General features: G+C 37.8%; 1 protein-coding gene across 2 annotated transcripts in view; it reads right to left on the bottom strand.

Moving 5' to 3' along the window:
• The window catches only part of sntg1 (syntrophin, gamma 1), an 84,933-nt gene extending 78,282 nt beyond the window's left edge, over nt 1-6,651 (bottom strand). Inside the window, exon 1 of one of the 2 annotated variants that reach the window (XM_052113910.1) lies at nt 6,565-6,651. The gene's annotated coding sequence lies outside the window, so the exon portion shown is untranslated. Of the gene's footprint in view, nt 1-6,202; nt 6,321-6,564 lie in introns of those variants that run through there. The other variant, XM_052113908.1, reaches the window with a different exon arrangement.
• Nucleotides 6,652-14,635: the final 7,984 nt, after the last annotated feature.

Below are 14,635 nucleotides of genomic sequence, written 5' to 3'. Positions count from 1 at the left end.
GATAATCCCTATGCCCTACTCACCCTGAAGGGCATAACCCTTGAAGTGGGTACTCGGAGGGAGTATGGCATTACTGTATAAATGTTCCCTTCATTAACAGTCTTGTGGAAGGGCCATTTGTGAAAAGATTAATTTACATACTTCCGTTCGGAGCTTCCCGAAGTGCCCTTCAAGGGTGCAAAACGCCATCTGTAATTCACCCTTAACTGTAGACTAATTAAAAGTTACCTGGTAGTCATATTGCTGAACTCAGTTTATTGCAAGGGAAGTTGCAATATTTCCAGTGTCTGGTAAAAAAGAAAAGGATCCATATATCGTTCAGATGTGCACCAGACTGTCTCTTTGTGTGTGATGCAGGGTGATGCAAAGGTTTGTGGTGTTGTGTGTTTGTACTGCTGTGTGTGTAATGAAGTGTGCTGAGTAAGAGAGGCCTGTCTGGTCCAGCTGTAAGATCTCTGACTCAGGAGGATGTGGAATAGACGGTCAGACCCCCACCGCCCTCGCTCTTGAACGCTTGCCTTGAGGGAACACCACCCGTGCCAACTCAGGGTTTCCAACAAAGCTCTGAACATTGACTAAGTTAACAACAATCAAAAGGGAAAAGCTTGGAGATGTTATCATACATGTCAAGAATGTCTATGTTCTCATTCTCAAGGGAACACCTTGAAAATATCCCTACTCTTTTTTTACTATTTACTATCACAATGTGAATAGTTTACGATTTTGGACCCTCTTTAAATTAGGTGGCTTTAACTGCTATGTACAATGCATTTATTATGTACATTTTTGTTATTGCATTGTACTTACATTTGAAGTACCTGCAATAAATTACATATGTAGTTACACTGGTAACCTTACCCCTAATCTTTCCCTACCCCTTACCCTAACCCTACCCCCATTCCTAAACCTGTACGTCAACCTCAGTAGCAGCGAATGGGAATCTTGTGAGAATTTTGGAGAACAACATGTAGTCACACAATAAAATACATTGTAATGTATGTATTTTAATGGTAGTATATAGTGGTTAAAGACACATGTTATAAAGTGGGACCAAGATTTCCTTAAAAGTTATTTCCCATTCTTTAAAGCTGAAGTTTGTAATTAAAGTAATTTATGTTTTTGTTGAGGAAATCTATCTATAAATGGCTAAAGTTAAATGTAATTGTCTCTGCATATTAAGTTTGGATAGGAGAAAGTATTTTTACATCGATGAAAAATATACACCGCTAAGCTTAGAGAGTCGATTTATTGGCCTCTCAGGTTTAAAATGGATTCCATTGTGAATCAATCATGCCTATTAATAACCATACTGGTCTCAAGACAAATCGCAATAAAAGTACTAGATGGTAAAATCGTAAGAAACCGTTAGAGTTGGCTCGAACAGAGACATGCAAGTTTTACTCTCTTAGAGAAAAATAAACGAAGCAATGAACAATGTTATTGCATTTTTTTCTACGTTTAAACACTAACCCAAACCTAAAACTAATATAGTGTTGGAGAGGCTTGCTGAAATGGCATGCCTGTTTGTGTTGATTGATTCTGGTTAATTTAAATTCTGTTTATTATTGATGCAAATTAATGTTGAAGCTTTTCATACAAGCCAAGCTGTCCAACACCTTACGATTTCGCCATCACATATAACTAATTTGCCATGAGACTATGTTGTTAATAACTGTCTAATTTTATGTTACTTCATTTTCACTGCACTTACATAAGCTAAAAAGATTAATTCACTTTGAAAGGAAAATTATAGTGTACAGACTTTCCATGCATGCCTGCCACTGTTGTTCCTCACTGTTCAGACGTTTGTGTGTAAAATGGAAATTGCATTGTGAGTCATTGCACAAATTTTGGGAGTGTTTCAACAGCCCCAAGAAAGGAATGAGATCTGGAGAAAGGTGATGATAATAGTTACATTATAGTGCACTGCGGGGACTTTTGAACATTTTGAATGAATGAGCCAAGCATTTCAGTCTGTTTTTTCCATATGAGTCACTCTTTTCCTGTCTCTGTCTCTCTCTCTCTTTCTCTCTCTCCAAACCTGCGGGGGTCATTTTTGATTTTGCATCACTTGGCATGCCTCCGCTGTGGATGATCATTCCTGCATATGGGAAAACTCTTTGCGCAAGATCTGATTCACTCGTACTAGTGCCTTGCACAATTAATTCACATTAAAGGGATAGCTCACGAAAAATTACAATTCCGTCATTTGCTCATGTTGTTCCTGTATGACATTCTTTCTTACCTGGAACACAAAAGATGACGTTTGAAAGAGTGTTAGCTCGCCTCAGTCACCATTCGCTTTCATTGGATGCAATTAAAGTAAATGGTGACTGAGGCTGTCATTCTGCCTAACATCTACTTTTGTGTTCTACCGAAGAGGTGAGTAACACAATGAGGGTGAGTAAATGATGACAGAATACATTTTTTTAGTGAACTATCCCTTTAAAATGGGAACGCTCTTGGTTCTGATCTGATTCACTTGCACCATTTGTTTGCGTAATAAGTTCAAATTAAATCAACTACAGGAAATTTGGAAATCTACAAGGTTTTACTTTTTGATGTATGATTACATTGCTGTAAACGGTGAAGAGTGGTTGGATGGTAAATGACTGATTTTGTAGTTTGAAAGCACCTCTGGGATGCAAGATCTTGGGCGTTCAGGCAGATAAGAGGCCAGACACACTCACACACAGAGATAATGTCAACCTGCACTCCACTAGTCTGTGCCTGCAGCTGATATACGGGTAAGTTATCTGCTCTGAATCTGTACGGGGGTCTGCTAAACTGCAGAGGTTTAGTACAGACTCTCTGCCAAAGACCGCAGAAAGCCCCTGAGTGCATTGGGCACATTCGGAGGTGCTTTTTTGCAACTTTGGCTTCTTTTTGGTTTCATAGGAACATGTTTATATACCTACATTTTGCTAAATTATTTGTTTTCTGTGGCTCGTTGTACTGTACATATTGTGGCAGTTTCCTGGTGAAATAAACGCTACAACAACAATTATTTTATTCACTTTCACACAAATCTTGAGTAAAATGGCAGATTATCAAGTCATAAACACTTACTTCTCACCCTGTTCCTGACACGATGCTATCTTAGGACATCTAAACACTTTTACTATAGCACATGACTTGTACGTTGTAACGTTTGCATTATATAATCAACTACATTTACATTTACATTTATGCATTTGGCAGACGCTTTTATCCAAAGCGACTTACAGTGCACTTATTACAGGGACAAACACCCCGGAGCAACCTGGAGGTAAGTGCCTTGCTTAAGGACACAATGGCAATGGGGATCGAACCAGCGACCTTCTGATTAACAGTTATGTGCTTTAGCCCACTACAGCACCCCCACTCCTTGTAAACCTCATTTACACTACTCCTTGTAAACCTCAAACCATCACCAAGCTTGTAAACCTCAAGCTTTTTCGAGCATGATCAAATTGCGCGTTAGCTCAACTGATAAAGCATTGCACTTGCAACGCAAAGGACCCGGATACCAGTCCCGAAGAGTACGGCAAGCGACACGTGAGCTAAAAGTGTCATTAAATAAATACAAAATGTATATGGTTGCTTCGGCAATTGTGTTTTTTAATCTCACATTTGCTTTTATGACACTATCAGTTAGGTTTATGTTTTAGGTTTAGGGTTGGGAGGTAGGTATTGATTGTTTAAAACACGATAGAGCAAAACCTTAAAAACCTCATCTGTTTGGGAGAACATTTAACTTGCTTAAAGCGACAAACCTGACGAAAGATATCTAATTTCTTTCCTGCAAGAGGGTTTATTTTGCCTTGTGACACCCCAACAAGATCACTTGGAGACTATTAGCCAGATGGTACATCAACTTGTAAACAAAAATCCTAATATATAACAAAGAAATGTGTTTCTTATCACCATTACATCTCAATCCTAGGAGGGGTTTCTTAGAAGTGTCTATCCTAGCCAGATTACGTAAATCGAGACATCAGTGAAGAGATAAATTGTCTTGTTTTGGCAGTACAAACGAATGCAATAAAATCATCAAAATCCTAACAAGCCATCCAGCTTAAAACCTCCTGCAAATGAGCTGACCGTCAAAGCCATGAAACCTCATTGGGGCTGTAGCACATCAGAGCAGATGGATGGAAGGGTTACGATGTCTTACGAGGATGCTGAACATCAAAGACCCATGTGGTGGACCTGTGACACTCTCATCTGATAACAGGCCCTCTGTGGCTTTGTCATAATCTCAAATTCTGATGCTCTTCAACCCTTTTATTATGTCTGACGACGAATGGAATCCAGAGTGCTGATTGTCCTGACCGAACTTTAGGAATGTGCATAAAGAGGAAAAAACAGGCACGGATGGACAAAAGTTTAGCAATAAAGAGTGACCAAAAACAAATGATCACCACTATTAATATCCCTCATACTTATGCTTAGGAATTGGAACACATTCCTATTCTTCAATATTAAAAGATATCACATCACAGAAGTACAAATTTCCTTCCAAAACAGCATAATGTGCAGATTTTGATGTTTCGGAAGGACATTGGTACTTTAATTCACCAAAGTGGCATTCAACTGATCACAAAGTATTGTCAGGACATTACTGATGTAAAAAAACAGCACAATCACTATTTGAAAAACATTTTTTTTATCAAATCTAGACAGACCCCATTTTCAGCAGCAATCACTCCAACACCTCATTCTTGAGTAATCATGCTAAATTGATCATTTGGTGCTAGAAAATCACTTGCCATTATATCAAACACAGTTGAAAGCGATTTGGTTCATTAAATTAAGCTTAACATTGTCTTTGAGTTGCCACAGTGTGCAGACTGGCATGTCTTAAGGTCAATATTAGATCAAAAAAGAAACAGCTTTCTCTAGAAACTCATCAGTCAATCATTGTTTTGAGGAATAAAGGCTATACAATGTATGAAATTGCCAAAGAAAACTGAAGATTTCATACAACGGTGTACACTACAGTCTTCAAAGACAAAGAACAACTGACTCTAACAAGGACAGAAAGAGATGTGGAAGGTCAGATGTACAACTAAACAAGAGGATAAGTACATCAGAGTCTCTAGTTTGAGAAATAGACGCCTCACATGTCCTCTGCTGACAGCTTCATTGAATTCTACATGCTCAACACCAGTTTCATGTACAACAGTAAAGAGAAGACTCAGGAGGCCTTATGGGAAGAATTGCAAAGAAAAAGACACTTTTGAAAGAGAAAAACAAAAAGAAAAGGTTCGAGTGGGCAAAGAAACAGACATTGGACAACAGATAATTTGAAAAGAGTGTTATGGATCTTAACCCCATTGAGCTTTTGTGGGATCAGCTAGACTGTAAGGTGTGTGAGAAGTGCCCGACAAGACAGTCACATCTATGGCAAGTGCTACAGGAAGTGTGGGGTGAAAGGTCACCTGAGTATCTGGACAAACTGACAGTTAGAATAACAAGGATCTGCAAAGCTGTCATTGCTGCACGTGGAGGATTTTATGATGAGAAATATTTGAAGTAGTTTAAGAAGTTTTGATTTTTTTTTTTTCAAATTGTAATAGTAATTGTTCATATTTTTAATGTCCTGACTATACAGTGTGATCAGGTGAATGTCACTTTTACCAATTTCTTTCCATAAGAGCCAAATATGTACATTATTCCAAACTTTAGGCCACCAGTGTATATATATATATATATATATATATGCATGGACAAGAACAAGTATGTGAACCCTTTGGAATTTTCTTTGTCTTAAAATCTGTTTTGATCTACATCTGAACAATAATGAACAAACAATCGGTTTTAACTAATAACACACAAATTATTGTATTGTTCTTGTACATATTGAATATATATTGTGTAGGTTGGAAAAAGTATGTGAACTTTTAGGCTAATGATGTCAACAAAAGCAAATTATAGTCAGGAGTTTAAAAACCTGGGAACCAGTTCATGAAACAAGATTGGAGGTGTGGGTTAGAGATACTTTAACTTATAAAAAACACTAAAATATTTTGAGTTTGCTATTCACAAGAAGCATCTGCTGACATGGACCATGCCTTGCAAAATAGAGATCTCAGAAGACCTACAATCAGGAACTGTTGCTTTGCATAAAACTTGAAAGGGTTACAAAGTTATCTCAAAGAGCTTAGATATTCATTTGACCAAAGTTAGACAAATGGTCTACAAAAAGAAAGAAAATCACCTCTTTGGTTGGCCCAGTCAGAGCCCAATAGAGATGCTGTGGAATGATTGGAATATTTAATCATAACATTTAAATGGACTTGAATGGTACTTCAAAGAATACCATGGTCTTTACCAGGTACATTTCTGCATTAATACCATGGTACTACTTGTAGGATACATTCACAAATCTGATGCTGAAACACATGAAACACATGAAACAAGTGGAAATAGTAAATTACATTCACATGTAAAATAAATCATTCCAGGTCTGGAACAGCCGAGACTGAAACTGTCCATTTTAACCACTTACAAGTCCAATGCAAGTATTTTGATAGCTAAAAGCCCCATTTAACCATCCATCATCAAAACACAGACACACACACTTATCTGTGTTGGCCGAGGGCTGCAACTCGTCCGCAGTAATGCGCCTCTTATGTTGGAGAGCAAAAGCTGACCTTGTCCTCTTTGCTGTGGGTCTGTGGGTTTTGGACTTGGGAACAGGAACTCCCAGTACAGACAGTGTGTCTGCGAGCCCCAGCACCCGCTCCACAGAGGAACACTTTGTTCAGCGCCACCAAGGAAAACTTAAGACAACAAAAACACACATTCTGGAAAAATGGAAATTTGAGAAGGGCCCCCTCAACCTTTCTTTTCCTTCTTGTCTTTTTTTTAAACATTATTATTATTTTTTATTTTTTTGTTAATCGTGTGCATGGCTTTCAATGATGAAAACTATCTCCCTCGTCACCAGAGGGGCAACAATAACATAGCCCAGTGAAAAAGTGTCCAAAAAGTGAAAACTACAGATAATGAATGAATCTGAGCTGAGTATAATGACTTGTAACTCAAAAATGAATAATATGTGTTTGGTTTTGATTTATTAAGCTAAGAACAGAACGCCTTAGTTGGAGAAAGCAAAACACAGACATTTATATGCAGTTATTATGGGTTCCTTGTTGAAGTTTGCTGGTTTTATCTGGTTTAAACTGGTCTTAGCTGGTCGGCCAGCTGGTATACCAGCTAAAAAGTGCCCCAAAACTCTCCAAAACCAAACAAAATCTATCTTGACCTGGCTGAGATTCCAGCTAAGACCAGCAAATCAGTTTAGGCTGGTTTAAGATTTTTGTTTTGCTTTTTCAGCAGTGTTGTCAGTTCTTCATGAAAGAGACCTAACCCATAAGTGGTACATGTACATTTGGCAGGACTGGGTGAACAGTATCTGTTTTGTAATCATGCATCATGGTTTGCTGATTATGGTTTATGTAGAGTTGAGAGCTTTGACTGCTTTGGTTACATTACACCAGCGCCAGAATATGGAGTTATAATTAATGTATAGCTATAATTAAAATCTGTTTACACTTGCCTTTTGTGTTTGGGAACGGATCTTTATCCAAAAGAATGGAGTGTCTAAATTATTTGTTGTAATTCAGTTACAGGCATGAAAAAGAGGTTGAAGATTTGGTGTAGTGGTTACTTCATGTGACTCGAGCATATGTATATATATGTATACAGTATATAGGGGAGACTGGGGGTAGTTGTCACAGAGGGAAGTTGTCACAAGGGCTAAATAATTGTTAGTAAGTAATAGTAAAATTTGGAATGAAAAGTCCAACTGTGCAAATGTGTGTTTTCGCTAGATCAAACCCTCTTAAATTGGAATAATTTTGTGAATTCTACCTTTAAAAGTACATTTAAATTGTATAGCTCTCATGAAAACAAGCGAACAAGCAAACCTTTTACATTTTGTTGAATAGCCTGCACTTAAAATTTGTTTTAGCCTATTTTATTTATGATTTACACATTTCAATTTCATTACAAAATTCCATCAAAATTAATTGTGTAATGTTCAACAAAAATAAATTAATAATTTATTTATTTTATTAAAGACTATTCAATTCATATTAAATTAGTTAAAACATTTAAATGCGTAAATCTTAAAATATATATATTTTTGAGTATCTAAGAGGCTGTTTGATTGAAAGAGAGGTGTAGATTTTGTTTTGCTGGTGGTGGTGGTTGGTGACACGGAGAAGTTGAGTGGTTCAGAGAGGTTTAAGTGCATTGCTATGTGGTTGCTTATAGGCCTAAGTCAAAAAATGTTCTGGCCTCTAAATAGCCTGGGTCCCTCCATCAGTACATGTAAACCATACATGTCCAATGGCACATTCTGAGCGTAGCTGAGCGGGCATTTTCAATTAATTCTTATGGATGTCTAGTGCCATGCTCATGGGGAGGATTGTGGGATTGACATCGGAGCGAAGCAAGTGTTTTGAGCGGTCGAGGGTAACAAAAAATATAAATACTTGACATTATGCAAAAGAGAAATGGAAAACGCTGAGCTCAAAGCATTTGCATTAACATTTATTCATTTAGCAGACCCTTTGATCCACAGCAACTTACAATTTGAGGAAGGACACAACATAAGCGATTCACCTTAAGGAGACAGAAACATGAATAGTGCTACAAAACAAAGATTCAATTATATTAAAAAGTATGATCCAAGACAGAGATTAGAAGTCTGTCATAAGCTCTTCAAAATCTGAAGATAATGCTGGTGTTTCTGCTGATTCAATGCTATAATTTCATCCTTATGTTTAATTCAGACTTCAAACTGTGATTCCAGGCTTTCATTGTGGCAATACTGTGGCTGGGTAAGCAAAAGTGTAATAAATCAACAATGTTGATTGTACCTGGGCATTTGGAAATGAAGTTGGCATCTTTTCAACTGCAATCGTGCATATATAAGATGATATTATTGCTCGTTTGCAACAAACAATGTTAGATAAAACACACTGGCTTTGCATATTACAAACACTAGGATGCGATCTTTGGTGGAGCACTTTTATGTTCAGTGGGGGCAACATTGATTGTCCGATGGAGCGGAGTCTTCCTGATAATTTCGCTGTTAGATCAGAAGTTTCGAGAAAGGCTCGAGACAAATACAAAAATCCCCCCTCCCAGCCCCTGCTTAGACCCGGACATGTTTGTGAGCGTCTTTGAGCGGATTTTTTCTGAGCCAGTCCACACAAACCTTATTTGATTTTTCCACCGTGAAAGAAAGAAAGAAAAAAGTTCAGAAAACAAGATTTTCATCACCCCAGGCTACAGTTTTTTCACCTCCGCCCAGTTCTAGTCTGACTCATGACACCTTACTTATTCTTTTCTGCTGAAATCTGCACTTTTAACCCATCATGGAGTGATGCCCTACAACCCTCCCTTGTTCATGACAATCCATTTGTCAGTGTTTGTTTCAGAACATAACCCAACTCATAGAAGTCTGGCAAATGACAGTGCACAGACATTCACATATCGTTGCATTGCAGCTGGTTATCTGCATGTAGCATGCTGCCACGCGCCCCGCTGCACCTGATAGTCTTAACGCAGCATTCCTCACCTGAGAGACAGAAAGAATAGGCAGGTTTTAACATGACCGCCCAGACACTTATACACTTGTTCAGTGTCTGCAGGTGTAGCTTAAATCGCATATAATGGTGCAGCTCCAGGCTTGTAGGTGAGCCGCATAAAATATGCGCCTAGCTTTCTTCATCTGGGCTTTAAGGAGGAGGTGTAGGTAATTTGATGTTTAAAGCCACAAAACATGAGACGAGAAGTGGAAAAGAGGGTTTATTAGAAAGAATTAAGCTTTTTATGCTATGTAACGCTTTGTAGATTTTCCCTCGAGCATCGTTCAGGGCATAGAGAGGTCAAATGTATGCACTGTAGTGCATCACATATGTAACGGCACACAGACCTGCAGTGGCCCCCCCAAGAAATATATACCATCTGAACGACTTCTCTGTCCATTGCATGTATAAGACAGAGGCCTCACGGTAACTGTCAAATTCAAAGACAAGAAATGTGTGAAGGTCCCTGGATATTAGTGCAGTGTTTTAGTAAATGGAATGATTAAATTAAAGTGCTCTGGATTACAGTAATTACTACCTTTATCTGTCAAATGCCTCTTTAGGCACAAGGGCCAGTTTTTTACTCTTTGTTTACTCTACAACCAATTCTGATTTATTTTTCAAATCCAATCCTTAGGTATGGACACACTGACAGTAAAGGCGGATTTACACAGGATGTGGAGGTTGGCAGTTTAATTGCCACTTCTTGTTTGTACAGGCATTTTATATTCACAGGAAAAGCGATGTCGAAACGTGCCAATAGAAGTGCAATAATGCCAGCCACCAAGGGCGGACTGAGAAGAGAAAATGGCACAGGGTTTTACATAGAAACTGGTGTCGCTGTCTTTTTCTGCATATCGCTTCCCCCTTCGGCATATCGCGCCACCATTTTGTGGCCCATTCTGAATAACGCGGTGGCCCATTTCAGCTTATCGTGGGATTCATGGGCTATTCGGCCCCGTTTCACGGCCGGCCCTTCGGGAAAAGTCCCAGTTCTCCCAATGGCCAGTCTACCCCTGCTACCACTTCAGCTTAGTTACTGCATCAATTACTGTAAATATTGAATTCATTTTCATGTAAGTGATTGCACTTAAATAAAATGCCACTTATTTTTTCATAAAATATTTTAAAACTATAAATATTGCAATAAGCAATTTTTTTGTATTAATGTCAAATCATAATATCAAGGCTAAACAATGTAATTGTAAATATTGATGGTGTCTTATCATCTGTCTCCACGTTTGTTGAGTTCCGGATTTTTTCTAATGACTAAAGAAACAGACTGCATGTTATTGACAAATTGGTATGGTATAAATAACATCTCATTAATAATTAAAATGGGAGGACTACAAATGAAAAAATCCACAAAACACTCCAATAACCCACCGTGCAATTGTATTTTCTGTTTATCTAAATTAGTGTTTCAGACAACTGTTGCAGAAGAGTAAAGTAAAATTAAAGTATATTGTCCATAACCCATTTGAATACATTGCAGAGTCATCTATTTTCCAAAAATAAACTATACATGTTTCCATATTTTATTTTCACCTGGTACACCGACTCGTCCACTCACAGCTTTCCATGAAGGTGTTTTCCTATTTATGTCTCTATAAGCGCTCAAAGAAACATTATATGACAGGAGAAAATTTAGCAACAGTGAGTATATTCGTCTCCATGTTGTTTTTGACTACATAAAAGCTATGTGTCTTTGATTGGTTGTGAATAAATACAAAACGAAACAATTGGTTAGTGGCAAGCGGCAGCCGCTTCGAATGGTTTGAGTAAATGTTGATGTATCAAGCTGGTTGGGATGAGAATGGCGGAATTAACATATTGAAATCCTTTTTTTTTTCTAAGTCCTTTTTTACAATAAATTGTCCTCCCTGCCCAGTTAGCGGCTATATGCACAAAGAATGTGAATCCCCAAAAACAAAAGAAGAAGAGCTCTTTGGAGGTCTGTTTGAAAGTGGAAATGTATAGTAAAAAAGGACATAAAAATGTATCTGTTTCTCACCCACACCTATCATATCACTTCAGTAGACATGGATTTAACCACTGGAATCTTATGGATTACCTTTATGCTGTCTTTATGTGCTTTTTGAGCTTTAAAGTTTTGCACATGTGAACAGCGAGACACATTCAAATACAATTCTTCCCAGCTTGAGAGCACAAAGTGGATTTTACATCACAAAATACATTTGTCAAGGAGGTTAACATGTAGGTTAAAACAATCAGGTTTTGAGGAGTAGAGATTGCTGAATGTGACATGTTGAGGCCTGTGTGTGTGTGTGTGTGTGTGTGTGTGTGTGTGTGTGTGTGTGTGTGTGTGTGTGTGTGTGCGGCCTGTGGCAGGTGCATAGAGGAAGCAAATAAAGGGATTTCAAACCAGCTGAAATCTGTTAAGGAAGGTTCAACTTGAAAAAAGTAAAACTGGCAAGCCTTCTAGCTGGCCTTGAGTGACGCAATCACACTTTATGTGATGTACGTAATTTGAAAGCGAAAAGCGCGAGATCTTGCTCAAGAGACGTCCGTCATCACTGCCACTATCGACATTGAGAAAGAGATCCTTTTGGATTTAAAAACCTGAGATGTTCTGTATGATTGTGCGAGTGATTAATTAAACAGGAAAGGAGGACTGATTTTCACTTCAAGTAAATTAGTAACAGCTTTTTGCATTGTTAAAGCAACATCAGGAGTTTTCTAAGAGTACATTAGGCTGCTGGAGCATTCAGTGTCGGATCAAGTTTTGAAAAGTAACCAAAATGCAAAATTTAAATTGCAAATATTATTAGAAAGCTTTTCCTTGGTATTAGACCTCCTTGGTTCTGGCTTTCGTGGGTGGGCGTTTTTTAAAATGTCAATTGGTATTATTAGTTGACTGCCACGTAATATATGGTACAGTGTCTTATTCATTGTGAAACTGTTTTCTTAATGGCATGAATCGCACTGAAGTCCTTGACTTAACATGCACGGGACGCTGGCGGTAAAGACTGAAATCTCCGAAACAGTTGGTCAAAACTATGTTGAAATAACACAATTCAAATCAGTAAAAAAATCAGACAGCAAAACAGTAAAAATGCTGTTTTCAGGCTGGTTCAGCTAGTGTGTTCTCAAATAAACTGACAAGTGATATCTCTATCACAAAGGTGATTGGTTCTTTTAACAGTAAGGTGAGACTTCCATTCCTACAGCGGCCACGTTATGATTTTATTCCAATCATATGTATACAATTATATATATAAGAAGGTCTCTTTATTCAAGACACCTTCTTTGCAAAGTAGTTAGAGAACAAGTGCATGTTAAACAAACCCAGAAATCAAGACAAGATCTTTTTTTCACCTTTAAAAACAGCTAAATCACAATCTTTCACCAGTGTTTTATCTAATCTGTAAGAGAAAAAAAGTTACACTTCAAAAGATCCATGTTATTAATATGCAGTATTTGACTACAATATCCAAAGGCTTAAGTGAAATGGATCAAACCCTAGATTTGGTCTTAAATGGCATGGGCTGGGTTGGTCAGGGAGGTGTGAGATGTACTAGAGGAGACAGGTTTAAAAAGCATGCTTATCTCTCCAGCATCAGAAGATAACCCCCATCTTTCTGGGAACATGTCATTCACTGGTAGTGAATAGAGGTGTCTTGTTTTGTCCAAAATCACTTAAGTCCCTCAACCTGAAAACAAGTGATCACAGGGATAATCCACCTCCACACCAAACTGACATACGAACAGTAGACACACCCCTCAAACTAAAACTAAACATTGGTATCTTGAAAATGAAACACATATTTATTATGTCAATCGGGGTCAAATGTCTGACACCACATTGAAAATCTAGGAATCAAAATTCAATCAAACCCTGGAAATCAATAGAAAGTTTCAGGATTTTGACAAATGTATTACAAAGACATGTTATGATGTAAAATTAGGTACAATGTTGCAATATTTCCGAGTCTCTATTTTTCTGTTGTCTTGACACATGGAAGTGACTGGTGCAGAAACCACTTCCTGCGCTGAGACCTCAGCACCACCAATCCCTGTGGCTGTGACCTCATAATCCAACGCACCATCCCCCAACACACACTGAATATGAGTCTAATATGTGCTGACATGATTGTGCACTTCCCACAGCTGACCTAAGCGACCCCTGCCAAAAATAATTGAATGAAAGGAAGAAAAACAAAAACGAAAGAAAGAAAGAAAATCAAGACTTTAATATATGTCAATCATGTCATTCCAAACATGTATGCAGTCTTCTTTTTTCTTTTTAAACATAAAACCAGAGTTTTGAAGAATCTTTTATACAGCTTTTCAACACAATACAAGTTCATAGCAACCAAAAAAATAAACAAAAAAACAGAACCAAAAAAATAATCAATTTGCGCGAACCAATGTCATTTGAAATCAATGGGGTCAAACCTAGTGTGACACGTCAACCTGACATTTTTTTATCTGACACGGACATTAATGATATTTCAGAGCTTTGGTGTAGGGGAAGATTTTCAGTTAATAATGACTTAAATTTTGGTCTTTATCCCACGAGGCCATATGGACCAATATATGGTGCTTTATTGTGCTTTGGTGTGTTTTTGGTGTTTTTCCATTTGGAGGTTATTTTTGGAGCTTGACAGACATAAACAACGTCCAGATTAACCACCACGCAAACCATGCAGTTGCATGGGGCTCCAAACATTGGGGGCCCCCGTTCAGACTGCAAAAAACGTTTCAAAGTTTATAATGCATTATAAAGGCAAAGTGATGCAGGTTCACCCATTTGTGCAATTCCAAGCACTTGAAGCCGCTTAAAGTTATTATACAAATCTAAAATTGCGAAACCAGAGAAATGGAGGAAGTGAAAGCATTTTACCAGATTTTTAATGAGGAACATTGACTGTGAAATGCATACTGACACTGCAGTGCACCATTAACCCACCACCGTTTTGTCAAAATAAAAGCTCTTGATGAAGGTGGTCAATACGACCAGTATATTAAATATATTAGTATTGTATAAAACAAGCCCTCAAAATAACAATATTAATTCAGCATCA

Source organism: Xyrauchen texanus, chromosome 41 (genome assembly GCF_025860055.1).
Source record: "Xyrauchen texanus isolate HMW12.3.18 chromosome 41, RBS_HiC_50CHRs, whole genome shotgun sequence".
NCBI lineage: Eukaryota > Metazoa > Chordata > Actinopteri > Cypriniformes > Catostomidae > Xyrauchen > Xyrauchen texanus.
Note: the sequence above shows the minus strand (reverse complement) of the source record. Positions and strands in the feature narration are given on the sequence as shown.